Source organism: Cervus elaphus, chromosome 27 (assembly GCF_910594005.1).
Source record: "Cervus elaphus chromosome 27, mCerEla1.1, whole genome shotgun sequence".
Lineage (NCBI taxonomy): Eukaryota > Metazoa > Chordata > Mammalia > Artiodactyla > Cervidae > Cervus > Cervus elaphus.
Genome location: NC_057841.1, coordinates 52,904,837 through 52,922,495, shown reverse-complemented (window position 1 = coordinate 52,922,495; position 17,659 = coordinate 52,904,837). Strand labels below are relative to the sequence as shown.

General features: G+C 43.0%; 1 protein-coding gene and 1 non-coding gene across 2 annotated transcripts in view; one reads left to right on the top strand and one right to left on the bottom strand.

Moving 5' to 3' along the window:
* Positions 1–5,908: 5,908 nt before the first annotated feature.
* MRO (maestro) overlaps positions 5,909–17,659 on the top strand; it is a 39,864-nt gene continuing 28,113 nt past the window's right edge. Inside the window, exon 1 of the mRNA XM_043888924.1 lies at positions 5,909–5,964. The gene's annotated coding sequence lies outside the window, so the exon portion shown is untranslated. The remainder of the gene's footprint in view (positions 5,965–17,659) is intronic.
* Positions 14,389–14,494, bottom strand: LOC122685138. The gene has a single exon (XR_006338302.1). It is a non-coding gene; the product is annotated as a U6 spliceosomal RNA (small nuclear RNA).

Genomic DNA, 17,659 nt, shown 5'->3' with positions numbered 1-17,659 from the left:
GAAATACATCAGGAGAAGTCCTGAACAAAGGAACTTCTGTGGTTGATGTGTTTAGGGTCTGGCTCTGGGAACACGGAAGTCTTCTGGTTCCCCAACATGAAAGCTCCCCCAAAAACAATCAAGGAGCTGTCCATTTTGGGTTTTTATGGAGACTTCATTACATTATCATGATTGACTAAATCATTGACTAAAGGCAACTGATTCAACCTCAGACCCCTCCATGTTCTCCAGAAATGAGAAACGTGGGGTGGAGATGGGGGTGGTACTGAAAGTTCCAACCCTCTAAAGGCATGGTCAGTTCTCTGGCAACCAGTCCCATGCTTGAAGGGACTCTAAATGTCAACTTCCTTAAAGTGTTTCCGGGAGCAGAAGACAAGAGACCAAATATCCCATTGCTCTTATTACTCAGGCAATTCCAAGGGTTTGGGGAGCTGTGAGCCAGGAACTGTGGATGAAGACCAAACATATATTATTCCTATAAATCACCACATTGCAGTCAACTTTAAGAAATATTTGACATCAATTCTTCTGAGTCTATACTACCATTTACAAGTACTCATGATATAATTGTGTTTTATTGTTCTGCACTCAAGAGAAGGATTGCAAGAGCTTACAAGACCAGGCAAAGTACTGACCTGTCAAAATACTCTTCCTGGGCTTTATTGCCTGTATGAACACAAAACATCCACACTACTCATTAACTCTCTGCTCCACTAATTATAGTCAAATAGGTGATATGACCTACGCTGTGGACTTCAAGGTTCGTTGGTGGTTCGTTTGGCTGGTATTTACTCCCTGCCTACTCCGTGTTACAATGCAGGATCGTTAAGACCAGCCTTGCCACCCAGAATTAGAAAGACTAGTGGAGGAATCTTGTTTGTGAAGGACTTCAAAAACCTGGTAGGGGATTACAGGCTGAAGTTGGAGGTTCCAGGGGGCCACCATTGTATGTGTTTGTGCTGAGGAATGACTCAATGAAGATGGCATCACAGGGGTTCTGGTATGGATGTATCAAGCAGATGAGATGGGGAGGAGCTTAGGGCAAGATGTGATCAGCATGTAGTTACTGAGGACCTGCCCTGGCTGAGGACTGAAGAAGGGAGGATGTGAGACTTTTCAAGGAAATAATGCTTGGAAATTGATGACTAAAGGGATTAGGGCCACAAAAGAAAGAAAAGTGAGTCAAGGGTACTTCTTTTGGAATTTTAAGTGATTAAGAAATGGGTAATGGCATTACAACAAAGCTAGGGGTGTTGGGAAAGAAACCTTTTCCTTAAGTTGAGGGGAAGAAACTCTGGGTCCTAGTACCTCTCCTTGTTGACCTGGATCTGTCTGTACATTCAGGGTTCTATATTTCAATGAGTTCATATGAAAGTCAATTAATGCTGCTAATGGTAGCTTATTTTATTACTACTAGATAATTACATTATACAGAAGCAAACACATAATCTGCATGAAAGTTCTGGATTATCCTTTTTGATTACATCTCAAAAATAGACAAGCTCTGTCTTTGTTTTGGCTGAGGGAGAGGTATATAACTGGGCAGAGTTTGTGTCTCTTTGTAGAATCCCGGTCTTTTTCTACATTGAGGGTGGTGCACATTTCCAGTTCTATTCTTGGACCTGAAGAGCTGGAAATTTGGGTGTGGACTGGCTTGTCAAGCTAGAAGGGGCATGAATTGAAGCAGGAGTATCAGAGCAACTTTGACCATGCTCTGACTTTTGATTCAAAATTGATGGGACTTGCCTGGTTGTCCAGTGTTTAGGACTCCAAGCTTCCAATGTGGAGGGGTTCAATCCCTGGTAGGGGAACTAAGGTCTTGCTTGCCACATGGCCATAAAAAAAGTGCTACTACTGGGCCAGAGATCAGATTTTAGGACTGAAATATCTTTACACTGCAAAGCAAAGTCCAAGCAAGTGTCTATAAGCCTAACTCACTGATAAGAATTTGGCCCTAGCCTAGTTTGGCCATCAAACCAGAGCTGATTCTGGGTTTATTATGCTATTTTGCAATCCAGTACCTACCCCACCCCAGTGTGCTGTGGACAGAGTATATAAACTTGTCTCCTACCATGCTTTCTTTTATAGAAACCCCATCACCCCAGAATAATTTTACTTATTTGTTTTATAAAACAGTAGTGTACTAGGTGGGAATCTTCAAACTGCACATCTTTGAAGATAATGCTTGAAGCTTATGGGGCTAGAAGTTTGAGGGGGCTGCTAAGTGCTATGCTTGAAGTCACTTTAGTAAGGAAAAGTGACAAAATGTCTAAAGAAACTAGCGTCTTAGGGATGCACATAATTAGAAGAGAAATCCCCCTTCCTTGTATTTTAAATTGTTTTTCAACCAAAAAACTGTGTGACCCATGACATAATTTATTGTGGCATTTCCCATCATCTTTTCTAAAAAATGCGAAGAGAACTAATTGGTTTGCCTTTTCCAAGTGGGGGTATTGTGGCAGGACTTCTGAACAATGAATATCATGTTTTTTTGCTGACATCCACATTACGAACCAAACCCTAGGTGTGTGGGTAGCTTGTGCTTCAGACTTGGATGGCTCTTTACTCTCTGAGAAGGACACTTTGTACCTGCTTCTAAGGGAGGATAAACAAGATGCTTAAGCAGAAGACTGTAATACCCTGATGAACATGAGTACAAGAAGCAGATATCTAGCTCCACAATAATACAGCTGGGATAGCCATGGGATTTACTGACAGATGGAAAAATTCTTGGGAATATTAGTTCTTATTTTGGCACTTAGAAAAATGAGTATAACTGAACAGGTGGCTGTCTATCAGTATCTCAAATTCCTCCCTGGGGAGGAAGCCCTGTGGTTTTTCTCAGGTAGATTCTAGCCCTGGACTAATCTCCAGGCCTCCATTTCCTTAATTATGAATAGAGCTTTAGATCCTTCCTCTGCTGGGGGTGGTGAATGGGGAGTAATTATTAATGGGTATGGAAATTCTTTCGGGGGTGATAAAACTGTCCTATATTTGATTACAGTGATGGTTGTGAAACCGAACAGGACCCTGTGGAGCCTTCCCAGATACAAAAGCCCCTCTGTTTCTCATTTGTAGGAAAAAGGTTTTTGTTTCCCAGTACTTCCCTGAGTTCCAAAGAACAGGCACTTCTGTTACTAATTAGGAAAGTGAAGGAACACGGAGACCACAGAAAAACAGTTGAGCAAAAAAAAAAAAGAAATGACAATCATTCAGCAATGAAGTAGAGTCCTAGTTCCACCTTGAGGGGTATGCATAACAATATGGTACATATCCTTGAGCTATTATGCAGAAACTAAGATCCCCCCACCCATCCAAGTGGAGAATGGTGACTACCTACTGACCAGAAGCATGTAGACCCCAGACCAACTGGAAGAAAAAAGGTGATGGTTATCATTCCCCAAATATCACCCCATTACCTCACTACCAACCCATCAGAAGGAAGTCCACAAGCTGCAACCTTCACTCCAAATGCTGCCTTTAAAAACCTCTCCCTGGGGACTTCCTGGTGGCCCAGTGATTAAAACTCTGAGTTCCCAGTGCAGGGGGCCTAGGTTCAATCCCTGGTCAGGGAACTAGATTCCACATGCTACAACCAAGACCGGGTGCAGCTAAATAAATAAATTAATTAATTTTAAAAAACCCTCCCTGAAATTTATCTCAGGGTGCCCTACAAAAAAGCATTCAGGTTTTTGGTGCCCTACAAATAAATGCTGTACTCTCCTTCACTACAATCCAGTGTCAGCTTACTGACTTTGTTGTGTAGCAGGTGAGTGGACCAGAGTTCAGCGGTACAACTCTGTGAATGTGTTAAAAAAAAACAACAACAACATTGAATTACACACTTCCAGTGAGTGAACTGAATTGTTGCTGAATGCAAATTCATGTGTCGGATGCACCATGAGGCCAGGCAAACCAAAATTGTTGGAGTTTGGAGAAGAGAAAGGTTTATCGCAGGGCCAAGTACGGAGAATGGGTAGCTCATGTTCAAAAACCTCAGACACCCTGATAGTTTTCCAGGAAGAGTTTTATAGGCAAAATATTCAGGGAGGGCTGCAGGGCATGTGAATTTTTCTGATTGGTTGGTCCTGAAGTAACAGAGTGGTATTCTAGGAGTCTCAACCATCAGCCCTCTGTTTCCATCCGGTCTGGGGTCTCAGCATGTGGTTACCATCCTCCACCAACTAAGGGTGGAGGCCTTAGTTTCTGTGGAAGAACTTGGAGATGTATTATATTGCTTGAGGAGGAACTCAGTTCAGTTCAGTTCAGTCAGTTCAGTCGCTCAGTCATGTCTGACTCTTTGCAACCCCATGAACTGCAGCACGCCAGGCCTCCCTGTCCATCACCAACTCCCAGAGTCCACCCAAACCCACGTCCATTGAGTCAGTGATGCCATCCAACCATCTCATCCTCTGTCTTCCCCTTCTCCTCCTGCCCCCAATCCCTCCCAGCATCAGAGTCTTTTCCAATAAGTCAGCTCTTTGAATCAGGTGACCAAAGTATTGGAGTTTCAGCTTCAACATCAGTCCTTCCAATGAACACCCAGAACTGATCTCCTTTAGGATGGACTGGTTGGATCTCCTTGCAGTCCCAGGGACTCTCAAGAGTCTTCTCCAACACCACAGTTCAGAAGTATCAGTTCTTCTGTGCTCAGCTAAGAATCCTTCCTAGAGGAGGAACTAGGACTCTGCTTTGTTGTTGTTTGGTTGCTCAGTTGTGTCTGACTCTTTGTAACCCCATGGACTGCAGCACACCAGGCCTCCCTGTCCTTCACCATCTCATGGAGTTTGCTCAAACTCATGTTCACTGAGTTGGTGATGCCATCCAACAATCTCATCCTCTCATCCCCTTCTCCTCCTGCCTTTGATCTTTCCCAGCAGCAGGGTCTTTTCCAATGAGTTGGCTATTTGCATCAGGTGGCCAAAGCATTGGAGCTTCAACTTCAGCATCAGTCCTTCCAATGAATATTCACGGTTGATCTCCTTTAGGATTGACTCATTGGATCTCCTTGCAGTCCAAGGGACTCTCAAGAGTCTTCTCCAACACCACAGTTCAAAAGGACTCTGCTTTATTGCTGCACTATTGTTTCTTGACTACTCTTCCTTTGTTTATGCATCCCCTCACTTCCCTGGTTAACAACTGTTTGAATCTGTCTTTTGGTACTCAGGGAAGGTCTAGAAGGCTGAAACCTTTTCTTTGCAAACAAGAAACAGGGGACACAGAAATTCTTTTTGTACCAGGAGGGCCCCACAGGGTCCTGCTCAGTTTCAGAATGGTACCTTTACAGGCTGAATTGTGTCCCTCTCAAAAGCCATTTGTTGAGGTCTTAACCCTCAGCCTTTCATAATGTGACTATATTTGGAGAGAGGGTCTTTAAAGAAGCAGTTCATTTAAAAAGAGGTCACTAGGATGAAGCCTAGTCCAATATGACTGGTGTCTATTTAAGAAGAGGAAATTAAGACACAGACACACAGAGGAAAGACCATGTGGAGATCCAGGGAGAAGATGGTCATCTGCAAGCCAAGGAGAGTGGCCTCAGAAAAAAACAACCCTGCTAACACCTTAATCTTAGACTTGAACCCTCCAGGTTTGTGGCAAAGTAACTCCTCGGCTTTAAGCCACCCGGTTTGTGACATTTAGTCATGGCTGCCTGCAAAGATTACTTTTAAGCATCAACTTGGCAGAACAGCCAGTGCTCATATATTTGGTTAAACACTATTTTGGACTTTTCTGTCAAAGTGTTTTTGAATGAGATGAATGTTTGAATGGTGGACTTTGAGTAAAGCTGTTTACCTTCCCTAATGTGGGTGAGTCTCATCCAATCAATCAAAGCCTTAATAGAACAAAGACCGACGTTCCTGAGCAAGGAGTTCTGCCAGAAGACCGCGTTTGGGCTGCAGTTCTTCCCCGGGTCTCCAGCCTGCTGGCCTACCCTGTCGATTTTGGACTTGCACCTCCACAATTGTGTGAGACGATTCCTTAAATTAATCAACAAATCTCTCTCTTTCTGTCTCTCTGTCTCTTTCTCTCTCTCACACACACACGCACACACAGATACCCTTTACTGTTTCACTGGAGAACCCTAACTGATACCTTGTCCTAGCAAACTAATACAATAATACAATGAATAATACAAACTAATGCTAGTACAACAATGTAATGAATTGTATTTTGATAAGGTTGTGTAAAAAAAATCTTAGAAGCTTATACCTAAAATATTAACAATAATTTGTTGGTAGAATTTGGAGTGTTTTAGTTTTATTTTTAGTTTAACTTTTCCAGACTTGTGATTTTTTGTGACCATGTGTTATTTGTGTAATGATAATATAACAAAAGATTTCCATTCAGCAGAAAGTTTAGAAGCTAGGTCAGAAAACACAGAACCAGAGGACATGGGAAGATAGTGGGATGCATGGTAATACCACTTATTTGAAGATTAGATGAAGCATGAATCGGATTACATCTACTACAGTGAGAAAATCTCAGCATACAACACAATTCGTTTATGAAAGAGCTATTAAGCTTGTTCTGGAATATGGGGAGTAAATGAATTTCTTTTTCCTATCAACTATTTTTCTGCCATTTTCAGTGATTCATTCAGCCAGCTAGCGAGCTTTTGCTGGGCACCAACTATATCCAAGGACCTCACTAAATACCAGAGATTGAAAGGCAAACAAAACAGGCTCACTCCAATCAAGATATTTATGCTATGGTGGGGGAGATAATATGGTACAACGTGATAAGGGCTCCTCTAGGGTAAGAATTGTTTGTGCACATAGGACAGGCTGTCAGCCTGGGAAAGAAGGAGATGAGAGGAGGTTTTTTGAATCCTCAGCACAATCCTACAAGTTTATTATGACTCCATTCTGTAGATGAATGCACTGATGCTCGGGGCTTCTCTGGAGACTCAGCAGTAAAACAATCTGCCTGCAATGCAGAAGAGGCAGGAGACACGGGTTCGATCCCTGGGTCAGGAAGATTCCCCTGGAGGAGGAAATGGCAAGCCAGTCCGGTGTTCTTGCCTGAAACAATCCCATGGAAAGAGGAGCCTGGAAGGCTATAAGTCCATGGGGTCGCAAAGAGTTGGACAAGACTGAGCGACTATGCACGCATGTACCCTGAGGCTCAGAGAGGTTAGGTGATTTGCCCAAATGTCCCAGGAAGTAAAAGACAGGGATGTGAGCACAGTCTGACTCTGAAGTCCATGTTCTTTCCACTGTGTGATGTGCTGTGTCCCTTATGCTTTGTTATGTGTACAAGCAGACAAGTAGGATACACTGAAATACAGAAAATTTAATTTCTACTTTGAAGTAAGGACACATGTCTATGAACTCTCTATTATTTGTCTTAGTCTGAATTACCTTATCCTACTCTTTCACCAGTTCTCATAGTTGCTAATAATTGTAACAACAATAATGAACATTTTTTGTTTCCTGTTGTAACTGAAAGTGTGGTCTGGCTGCTCTCTGCTCAAAAGCCAATAGTTAGCGGAAAGGAAAGTTTGCTTTATTTTGGATGCTGGCAAACAGGGACGGCCATCCTGTCCAAAGGTTGACTCCCCACAACTAACGATCAGTGGGCTAGAGCGTTTGTAGACAGATGGAGAGGTCTCCAAGCAGAAATAGCACAGTCAGCTCTGACAGTCATCTTGAAATTGGTCATCAGCTGTCTGACCAGCGTCATCTCGATTGTTTTACATACAGTTGATTCAGTTTACATACAGTTACATTCAGTTCAGGGTCTGTTTGCTTCCATTTCTTGAGGCCAGTTCTCAGAACTGTGGCAGCTCATGTCATCTACAATCGGCCATTGCATAGTTAACTTCTCCGCCTGGTGCTGGTTTCGGTATCTATAAGACCGCTCACAGGATATGGCTCAGAATATTATCTATAGCCCTTGAGAAGGAACTAAAGGTCCTTGACTATGCTTAATGACTAAACCGTTATTATTTGGTCTCCTTTGACTGTTTTCCTTTGTTTCTGCACATTCTCACTTCCTTGATTAAACTTATTTATTGGCTAAAGTTTTTCACAGACTGTGAAGGGCAGGCAGAGGACATGGGGGCCAAGGACCACGGGGTCCTGCTCTGTTCACCTATGAGCCAGATACTATACTCGGTACTTAAGATCGTTTCTTTTAATCTTATCCTCATAACAACCTAATGTGGTAGGTTGTGGAATTATCCTTATTTTATAGATAGAGAAACTGAGGCTTAGAAGGTTAAGTGATGTTAAGTGGCAAAGCTGGGATTTGACCCCAGATCTAGATTTAGCCATTTTGCTGCAGTGCCAAAAACCAGACAAATGACAGATTAAAAACTTGCTGGTTGCTTGCTTTTTTTAAACCAGAAGATTCTGGAATGCAATTGATCTTCCAGATCACACAGAAGTGATCAAGAATTTCTCTTCAGTTTCTGAGGAGGAGCCCCTTAAGGAAGTTTCAGTGTTCATTTTTATGTTGCTCTATTCATTAGCTGTTTACATTGGAAAGCTGGGACTCTGCGTTGCTCTAAGACACAGACAAGGCTGCTGTGATGTTTGAATTTGGGAAAAGTGAAAGTGTTAGTTGCTCAGTCGTGTCCAGCTCTTTGCGACCCCATAGACTGTAGCCTGCCAGGCTCCTCTGTCCATGGAATTCTCCAGACAAGAATACTGGAGTGGGTAGCCATCCCCTTCTCCAGGGGATCTTCCCCACCTAGGGATCGAACCCGGGTCTCCTACATTGCAGGCAGATTCTTAACCACTGAGCCACTAGTGAAAACAGAAGGCACAAAAATGGACCCTTCTGCAGATTCTGTCTGGGTAGTGGGCTCTGGTGTTCTATCCCAGTGGGGCCACATCTATGCTCCCTACAAAAGAAGCTTTGACGCTTAGATGGGAGAAGCATGCCTGACCTTCAGGGGCAGGAAAAGGGGATGTGATAAGCCCCTGCTCCAGGAAGCACTGGAACACGGGCTATGGCAGCAGCTGTGAAACCTCAGAGCTCTGGTCCTGCTGAAGGGCACTCTGTTCTGCTGTAGGGATTGCGAGGGGGCCTCTAGGATCCTCCCCCACCGCCTCCCCGGGTTGCTCAGATTATCTGTGGACCATCACGGTCTTATCCCCTCCACCGGGCTGCAAGCAGGTCAGAGGCTGAGCCTTATTGACTGCATTCATCACCAGATACCCCTGCCACAACTCCCCTCCCCCCCAGTCTCCTCCCAACACTCCACTCTCCTCCCCTGGACCCTCAGGCAGAGAACCGAAGAATTCATGGGATGATCTAGCCCACACAGCAGGGAGACGGAAGCACAGAAGGGCAGATGGGATGGTGCAGGCCCCTGCAGGCTTGGCCCAGATCTGCAAGCTGGGTACAGCCTGTGACCGTCATGGGCACCGGGAGTTCTGGATAGTGGTGGCCCCGCCCACCGAGGGACAGGGAGGTTGCGGCTCCCGGGAAGAGAGACGCCTATGACTGCAGTGCCGGTGGGGGTGGGCGGTCATCACAGCCAGAAAAAACCAGCGCTCAGCATCCACGGCGTGAAAGAGAACGCCAGGGACAGGTACCTGTGACAACATCTACGCTCAGGGGCCAGGAACTTGTGCTGAGTGGCCGGATTGGCTGTCAGGTAGCAGTTTGGGCCAGCACAGGACAGATTAGGACCTGAAACCTCTGTTTACTTATGACCCAGGGGCTTCCCTAGTGGCTCAGATGGTAAAGCGTCTGCCTGCAGTGCGGGAGACCCGGGTTCAATCCCTGGGTCAGGAAGATCCCCTGGAGAAGGAGACGGCAACCCACTCCAGTACTCTTGCCTGGAAAATTCCATGGACGGAGGGTCCTGGTAGGCTACAGTCCATGGGGTCACAAAGAGTTGGACACGACTGAGCTTCTTTACTTACTTTCTTTCTTTCTCAGGGGCTTCCTGCTTTGTAGGATCTGTTCGGGACACTCTTTAGAGACCTTAGGGTCTATTTTATACAGCAGGTGGGGGCTGAGCCAAATTAAAGGTTATCAAGCAGTCCTGGTAAACAGAATGATTTATTCTTAAAAAAAAAAGAGTATTTACTGAAGCTGGTTAACCTTTGAAAGCCTGCTCTCATCCTTCATTTTCACAAAATTTAAATGAGGGGTTACAATGGTCGATGTCATATACATACAGGCTTAGTGTTTGTTGAGTAAATCTACAAACACACGTACAAATCAGGTCGATTCAACAAATATTTGCTAGATGGTTATAAATGCCTTTATGAGGATTAGAGTCTAGATCAGTGGCTTAATTTTCTCCCTGTGACACAGTGAGAAATACAGTTTATGTTGTGACCACACACACACAAGTGGGAATAAAAAGTTTCACCAGTTTTTATCTTACTTGATGAAATGCATCCTGATATTTTCCATTTTACTTTCTTCTATTCTACTTCTTTTTATAAAAGCTGATTAAGACCCACTGAACTGATTTCATGACCTGTTAATGAGTCACAATCTGCAGGTCAAAAACACTCGTTGATATAAGAAGTCACTGAATTTTAAATTTCATCCATATTTAGCTAAAAGTTGAGGGAACGGATTCAGAAGTTGGAGATCACAAGTAGACGCCTGCTCACTTGCTAGTGCTGTGTGCTCCTGTTCGTCAGGAGAGCCAAGTGACCGAAGGGAAAAAGCCAGTGATTTCCCATTGACCTTGAAGGAAAGTAGGAATTCACATTTGCCTTTTGGCTATCTTCCTATAAACCAGGGATCGTCAAGACAGACATTGACAAATGGATCTCTCATCACTGCAAACACAAAGGGTTTCCCCAACTAACAGGACTTTATTAAAGAGCTTATGACAGGGCCTACCCTGGTGATCCAGTGGCTAAGAGTGCTGGATCAGTGCAGGAGGCCCAGGTTTGATCCCTGGTTAGGGAACAAGATCTCTCATGCTTCGACTAAAAAATCCTGTGTGCTTCACCTAAGACAACCAAAAAACTAAGAGTTTTGACATATGCCCTTGTTAACTAAGGGAAGACACATCTGAGGAGTCCTTGAAGATACAATCAATTCAGAAAATGCTAGCTCTGGAAAAGGTCTCTGATGTTAAAGACTCAGATTCTTAAATTCTGACTCTATTTCATCAGGAACTGATGACTCTGGCCTTTCTGTCCTCCACCCTTATAGTTCTCTGGTAGACATACGACACCCAATTTCTTATGTTATTGACTTATAAATCTGGCTCTTCTACACTATAAACTGCTTGTAGACCAAAAACATGGTTTCTTCTCCATTTTTATATTCCCAGAATGAGACACAAAACAAGAGCTTTGTCAACGTTTGTAGAAAGATTAAATGATACTGGTTTGAACGGTATTAATAGGAAAAATACAGACAGTTAACTTATTCAGGAAAAAAAAGCCGCAAAAAAGAAAAAGTCGACTTTATGAAAATGATTTTATTTATTAAAAAAAGCAAGTATAGCTGATTTACAATGTTGTGTTAATTTTTGCTATACAGCAAAGTGATTCAATTATATATATATATTCTTTTTCTATTCTTTTCCATTATGTTTTATCACACGTTATTGAATATAGTTCCCTGTGCTATATAGTAGGCCCTCGTTGTTTATCCATCCTGTATATAATAGTTTGCATCTACTAATTCCAAACTCCCAATACTTCCTTTCCCCATCGCACTTCCCCCTTGGCAACCACAGGTCTGTTCTCTTTATCTGTGAGTCTGTTTCCGTTTCATAGATATGTTTGGTAGTTATAGTTTTAATTTTTTGAGGACCCTCCATACTTTTTGGAAGCCCTAAAGTCAAAAGTTTCAAGCAGATAAAAATCAATAATTCTTCATTCCTATTTCCTTTAAAACAATCAACTTCCAGCTAACTAATTTAAAAATCTCCTTGATTTCAGAAACACATATACTGAGCAGTGTGAGCTTCCCCTTATTTACCTTCTGGCTATAATGTTCCCGCGTTCCAGAGCAGGTCTCCTGAAGGTGCCCTGGGGCTTCCTCATTTGGAACCGCTCCTGGTTGACAAAACCTATAATTGATGGCAATTGTAAAGTCATCGTGGATTAGAGACAGTCTGTTCTGTTCTACATTCAGCAAGTGGTGCTTCTTTTGAGTTTTAAGTCTTTAAGGTGGAAGAGGATTGATGCCTGGATGTGGAGGGAGGAAGGAAAAACAGATCACAGAGAATTTTAGCTAACATCTTCCAAGAAAGATAGGTGTTTCTACTCAGTATTCTGAATTTGCTGGCCTAAACTATATTACCAAAATTAAACTGCATTATATAGTCACCGCATGAAGACAAACATCTCCTCCGGTAGGCCCTTAGCGTATGGCAACAGCAAGAAGAGGGAATGACTAGTCTCGAGGCCAGTGATTGGGCAGATTCAAGCTTTGGCCCATTCAGTTAATTCTAGGATGGATTTCACAAAAGCTCAGGTGGGATCAATACCGGAATAATTGTGATAGATCAAATGCCACTGTACAGAGCGAATGCCATTAGTAAAAACTATGCTAAGGGCCCCAGCCCACTAACTCCTCCAGGACACCATCTGTTTTTTTTATTTTGTATTGGAGTACAGCTGATTAATAAAGTGACAGTTTCAGGCGGACAGCAAAGGGACCCAGCGGTACATACGCATGTATCCATTATTCCCCAAACTCCCCTCCCGTTCAGGCTGCCACATAACATTGAGCAGAGTTCCCTCTGCTATCTAGTGGGTCTATGTTTGTTACCCACTTTAAACACAGCGCATGAAGGGCACCATCCTGAGAAGCACTCTAACTCATGTGCTTAGATGCCCGTCTGTGCTGGATGTGTGGTGTTTCCGACAATTGGAGTGGATTAGCAATACATAGAAAACGCTGCTTATAAAATTGGCTGCATCCAATTCTATTCCACAACACATTATCATCACCAGGAAAGAGAAGATCTTGCGATTGTTGCCCAATTTGAAGAGGGTCACCAGGGTGATTCTTTATTAGAAGCCATTCAGTAGTAGCCCATAGACCTTCCCCCAGTGGCCACCTCTTACACCATAAATAGAAAGCCTATTTTGTCCTAACCAATTTACTCCCTCCCTGCCACACAGAGGAAATTAGTGCTGAACAAAATGTTCATTTACTTAATCTGTTGTTGCATTTAATTAGCTGCTAGGAAAAAAAACACACACATTTTTTTTCTTTTTTAGCAAGCTAACTTTTTTTTTCCCATTTATTTTTATTAGTTGGAGGCTAATTACTTTACAATATTGTAGTGGTTTTTGTCATACATTGACATGAATCAGCCATGGATTTACATGTATTCCCCATCCCGATCCCCCCTCCCACCTCCCTCTCCATCCCATCCCTCTGGGTCTTCCCAGTGCACCAGGCCCGAGCACTTGTCTCATGCATCCTACCTGGGCTGGTGATCTGTTTCACCCTAGATAATATATATGTTTCGATGCTGTTCTCTCGAAACATCCTACCCTCGCCTTCTCCCACAGAGTCCAAAAGTCTGTTCTGTACATCTGTGTCTCTTTTTCTGTTTTGCATATAGGGTTATCATTATCATCTTTCTAAATTCCATATATATGTGTTAGTATACTGTATTGGTCTTTATCTTTCTGGCTTACTTCACTTTGTATAATGGGCTCCAGTTTCATCCATCTCATTAGGACTGATTCAAATGAATTCTTTTCAATGGCTGAGTAATATTCCATAGTGTATATGTACCACAGCTTCCTTATCCATTCGTCTGCTGATGGGCATCTAGGTTGCTTCCATGTCCTGGCTATTATAAACAGTGCTGTGATGAACATTGGGGTGCACGTGTCTCTTTCAGATCTGGTTTCCTCGGTGTGTATGCCCAGAAGTGGGATTGCTGGGTCATATGGCAGTTCTATTTCCAGTTTTTTAAGAAATCTCCACACTGTTCTCCATAGTGGCTGTACTAGTTTGCATTCCCACCAACAGTGTAAGAGGGTTCCCTTTTCTCCACACCCTCTCCAGCATTTATTGCTTGTAGACTTTTGGATAGCAGCCATCCTGACTGGCATGTAATGGTACCTCATTGTGGTTTTGATTTGCATTTCTCTGATAATGAGTGATGTTGAGCATCTTGTCATGTGTTTGTTAGCCATCTGTATGTCTTCTTTGGAGAAATGTCTGTTTAGTTCTTTGGCCCATTTTTTGATTGGGTCATTTATTTTTCTGGAATTGAGCTGCAGGAGTTGCTTGTATATTTTTGAGATTAATCCTTTGTCTGTTGCTTCATTTGCTATTATTTTCTCCCATTCTGAGGGCTGTCTTTTCACCTTGCTTATAGTTTCCTTTGTTGTGCAAAAGCTTTTAAGTTTAATTAGGTCCCATTTGTTTAGTTTTGCTTTTATTTCCAATATTCTGGGAGGTGGGTCATAGAGGATCCTGCTGTGAAAAAATATAGAACGCTTCATGAATTTGCGTGTCATCCTTGCGCAGGGGCCATGCTAATCTCTCTGTATCATTCCAATTTTAGTATATGTGCTGCCGAAGCAAGCGCAGCAAGCTAACTTCTTACAATTTCTATTTTGCTTCTGTAGAATTAAATTCAAGTGCTGGGAATGCCTTAGATCAATGTTTGCTTTTGTTAAAGCAAAAAGAATCCCTAAAAATGTGCTGAAGATTGTAAAGAATCAGGTAAATAAAGGAATCATTTGCTAAAACACTGGTCTATGGGACTATCTGGACTCCTCCCTAAATGCTTATGTTGAAACTTAGTTCCCAGTGTGATGGTATTTGGAGGTGTGGCCTTTGCGAGGTGACGGGGTGATGAGAGCAGAGCCCTCAGGAAAGGGGTTGGCGCCCTTACAAAGGAGAGCTGAGAGAGAACTTGCTTCTGTGTGAAAACACAGCAAGAAGACAGCCAGCCGTCTGCCAACCAGGAGGCCAGCCCTCAGCAGCAACTGCCTTGGCTGGCTCCTTGGGCTTCACTGCCTCCTGTGAGCTGTGAGAACCGTGAGAAGTACAGGTGTCTGTTGTGAAGCCACGCGGTCGGTGGTATCTGTTACAGCAGCCTGAGTGGACTAAGACACACCGGTGCAACACACTGTACTGGGTCCCGAAGGTTTGGAGTGAGGTCTGCAAAGACTGGAACACAAGCCTTGCTTTCCACGGGCACCCGACCCCAGGTTGGGGAGACAGGTTCTTATGTAATAAACTGTAATACAAATACAAATAAAATGTAATACAAATAGGCTGGTGTTAATCTTGTAATAACCTATAATGGAAAAGAATCTGAAAAAGAATATACCATATATTATGGTATATAGTATATATATATATATAGTATGCATGTGTGCTAAGTCACCGCAGTTGTGTCCGACTCTTTGTGACAGAGGAGCCTGGCAGGCTACAGTCCATGGGATTCTTCAGGCAGGAATACTGGAGTGGGTTGCCATGGCCTCCTCCAGGGGATCTTCCTGATTCCTGGGTTCGATCCCTGGGTCTCTTCTCTCTCCTGCATTGGCAATTGGGTTCTTTACCACTAGCGCCACCTGGGAAGCCCACTATATAGTATAGAACTCAGATCTCACAAGCTGTGGCATGACCAAAAGAAAAAAGAACCCCAAACAAAACGCTATACTTCAATTAAAAATAAAAAAAATTTTTTTTCGGGGAAAAGGAAAGACTTATTACTTACTACAAGACTCTGAAGCTGGGAAAGATTGAAGGCAAAAGGAGAAGGGGATGGCAGAAGATGAGATGGTTAGAGCATCACCAACTCAATGGACGTGAATGTGAGCAAACTCCAGGAGATGGTGAAGGACAGGGAAGCCTGGCGTGCTGCAGTCCGCAGAGGCACAGAGAGTCAGACACGACTGAGCAACTGAACAAGTAAGGAGAAGACCAGGGGTCTCTCCCAAAGCAGTGTCTCCAAAAAAATTAAAATTAGTTTTTAAAAAGTTGGCTGGTGATAAAGGCCGTTGCAGGAATGCAAGTGCGTGAGGAGAAACTGACCAGGCTCTTAGGCCTGGGAAGGACGTTCAAGGTGGGGATTGAACAAGGCCTGGAAGAAATGGTTAAACGCAGGATGGTTACTGGGAGGGTGACCTGGGCATGAGAAATAGACACCGAGTGTAAACACCTGGGGGGAGTGACTGAGATAAGCGTGAGTGTGTCAGTGAACTGGGAGAAGGGCAGCTGATGGGAGGAAAAGGCCGTGTGGGCAGCTCAGGCAGCCAGGTGGCCAGGGGATGCCGTCTGCCTTCGCTCACCCCTGGGAATGAGCGGCTCCTAGAATTTTGTCCTACTGGGTAAGTTGGCCTTACTTCAGTCCTGGCCCGAAATGCACAGGAAAAATCATCCTCATGGACGTTGGATGGAAGAGCCCGTAGCCTGCCAGCCTGTGACCTCTTAGGGGGCGGGGATCATGTCTTTGTATTTATATATTTATCTTCATCTTCCCTATGTCCTCGTGTTGAGCAGAGAGCCTGGCACAGAGGAGACTCTCAATAAATGTTTATTGAATGAATAAATATTTGTTTAATGACACAGTCGGGGGCACACAGGGCAAATGTGGTCAGCAAATAAACACTGGGCTCTAAATCATGTCTCCAAACAGAAATTCAGCAAAGTAGAAAGAGTATTTGTTACATTAATGGGTCGAAGGAAGACCTTGCCCTGGAGTTCAGTATTTAAAACTTACTTTCCAATGTGTAGAATGTGTATAACTTGTAATCAAAATCAAGGTCTGATACTCTTAACACTGGAACAAATGCATGATTCACCAAGCTCCGAAGTAGAAAAATGTTCTGTAAAAGTTTTCGCATTCAATGTGTTCTCCTCCTACATCCCAGAGAGACTTTTAAAAGAAATACAAATAGTTCTTCCTTAAAAAAAAAAATAGAAATGTCACTTTATTGTTAGATTTGGGGTTGCTATGTTACTTAATGATATTCAATGTCACTTCTGCTCATCCAAGAACAATCATTCTTTCCTTCTCTCTCCTTTTCTTTTTGGAATTATGTATCTGAAGCCTAAATAAATATTCATTTGGGGAGAGTGAATTCTTAGCACAAAATTTGTAATAATGAATTCAGTTTTTTTTCATTCTAACGAAGTTTTAATTTCAAGAACAAATAGAGAGGAATGATTAGAATTCTCTTTTCTCCAAAGATCAAAGGGAGAAAGACAGCTCATCTGATTCTTCTACGCCCACTTTGTACTGTAAAGTGAAATGACATACAATTATCAGCTTTCTACCAGGTCCCTCAGTTTTAAATGACAGGCAACTCAGGAAGAGTTGAATTTACACCCAACAAGAACTGAATTAATAAAGTGAGCTTAATAATGCTCATGTTCTATGATTGAACGTATTTGTGGTCTAACGGACACATGAATTTAGTCTCTGTTTTCAGAGACACGAAGTGAGAGGTGAAAATGCCCTAAGAGGTGCAGAGGATTCTGTCTTTCCATTCCTCCACCAGCTTCCTGCCCACTCCCACTCCTCAGCCCCACTGCTACAAGAGAAAACACAGAACACTGGAGGCTGAGTGATACATTTATGCCCTTGACAAAGATAACCAGGGTGGTATGCTGAATTTTATAAAAAAAAATTTACCACATGAAGCAAATCAGTTAAGTAGATTGAATATGTCAAATTTAGATGGACCAGGAGTTTGCATATTAGCTAAATCTTTGTATTGGGCTTTGTTCTCTTTTTCAC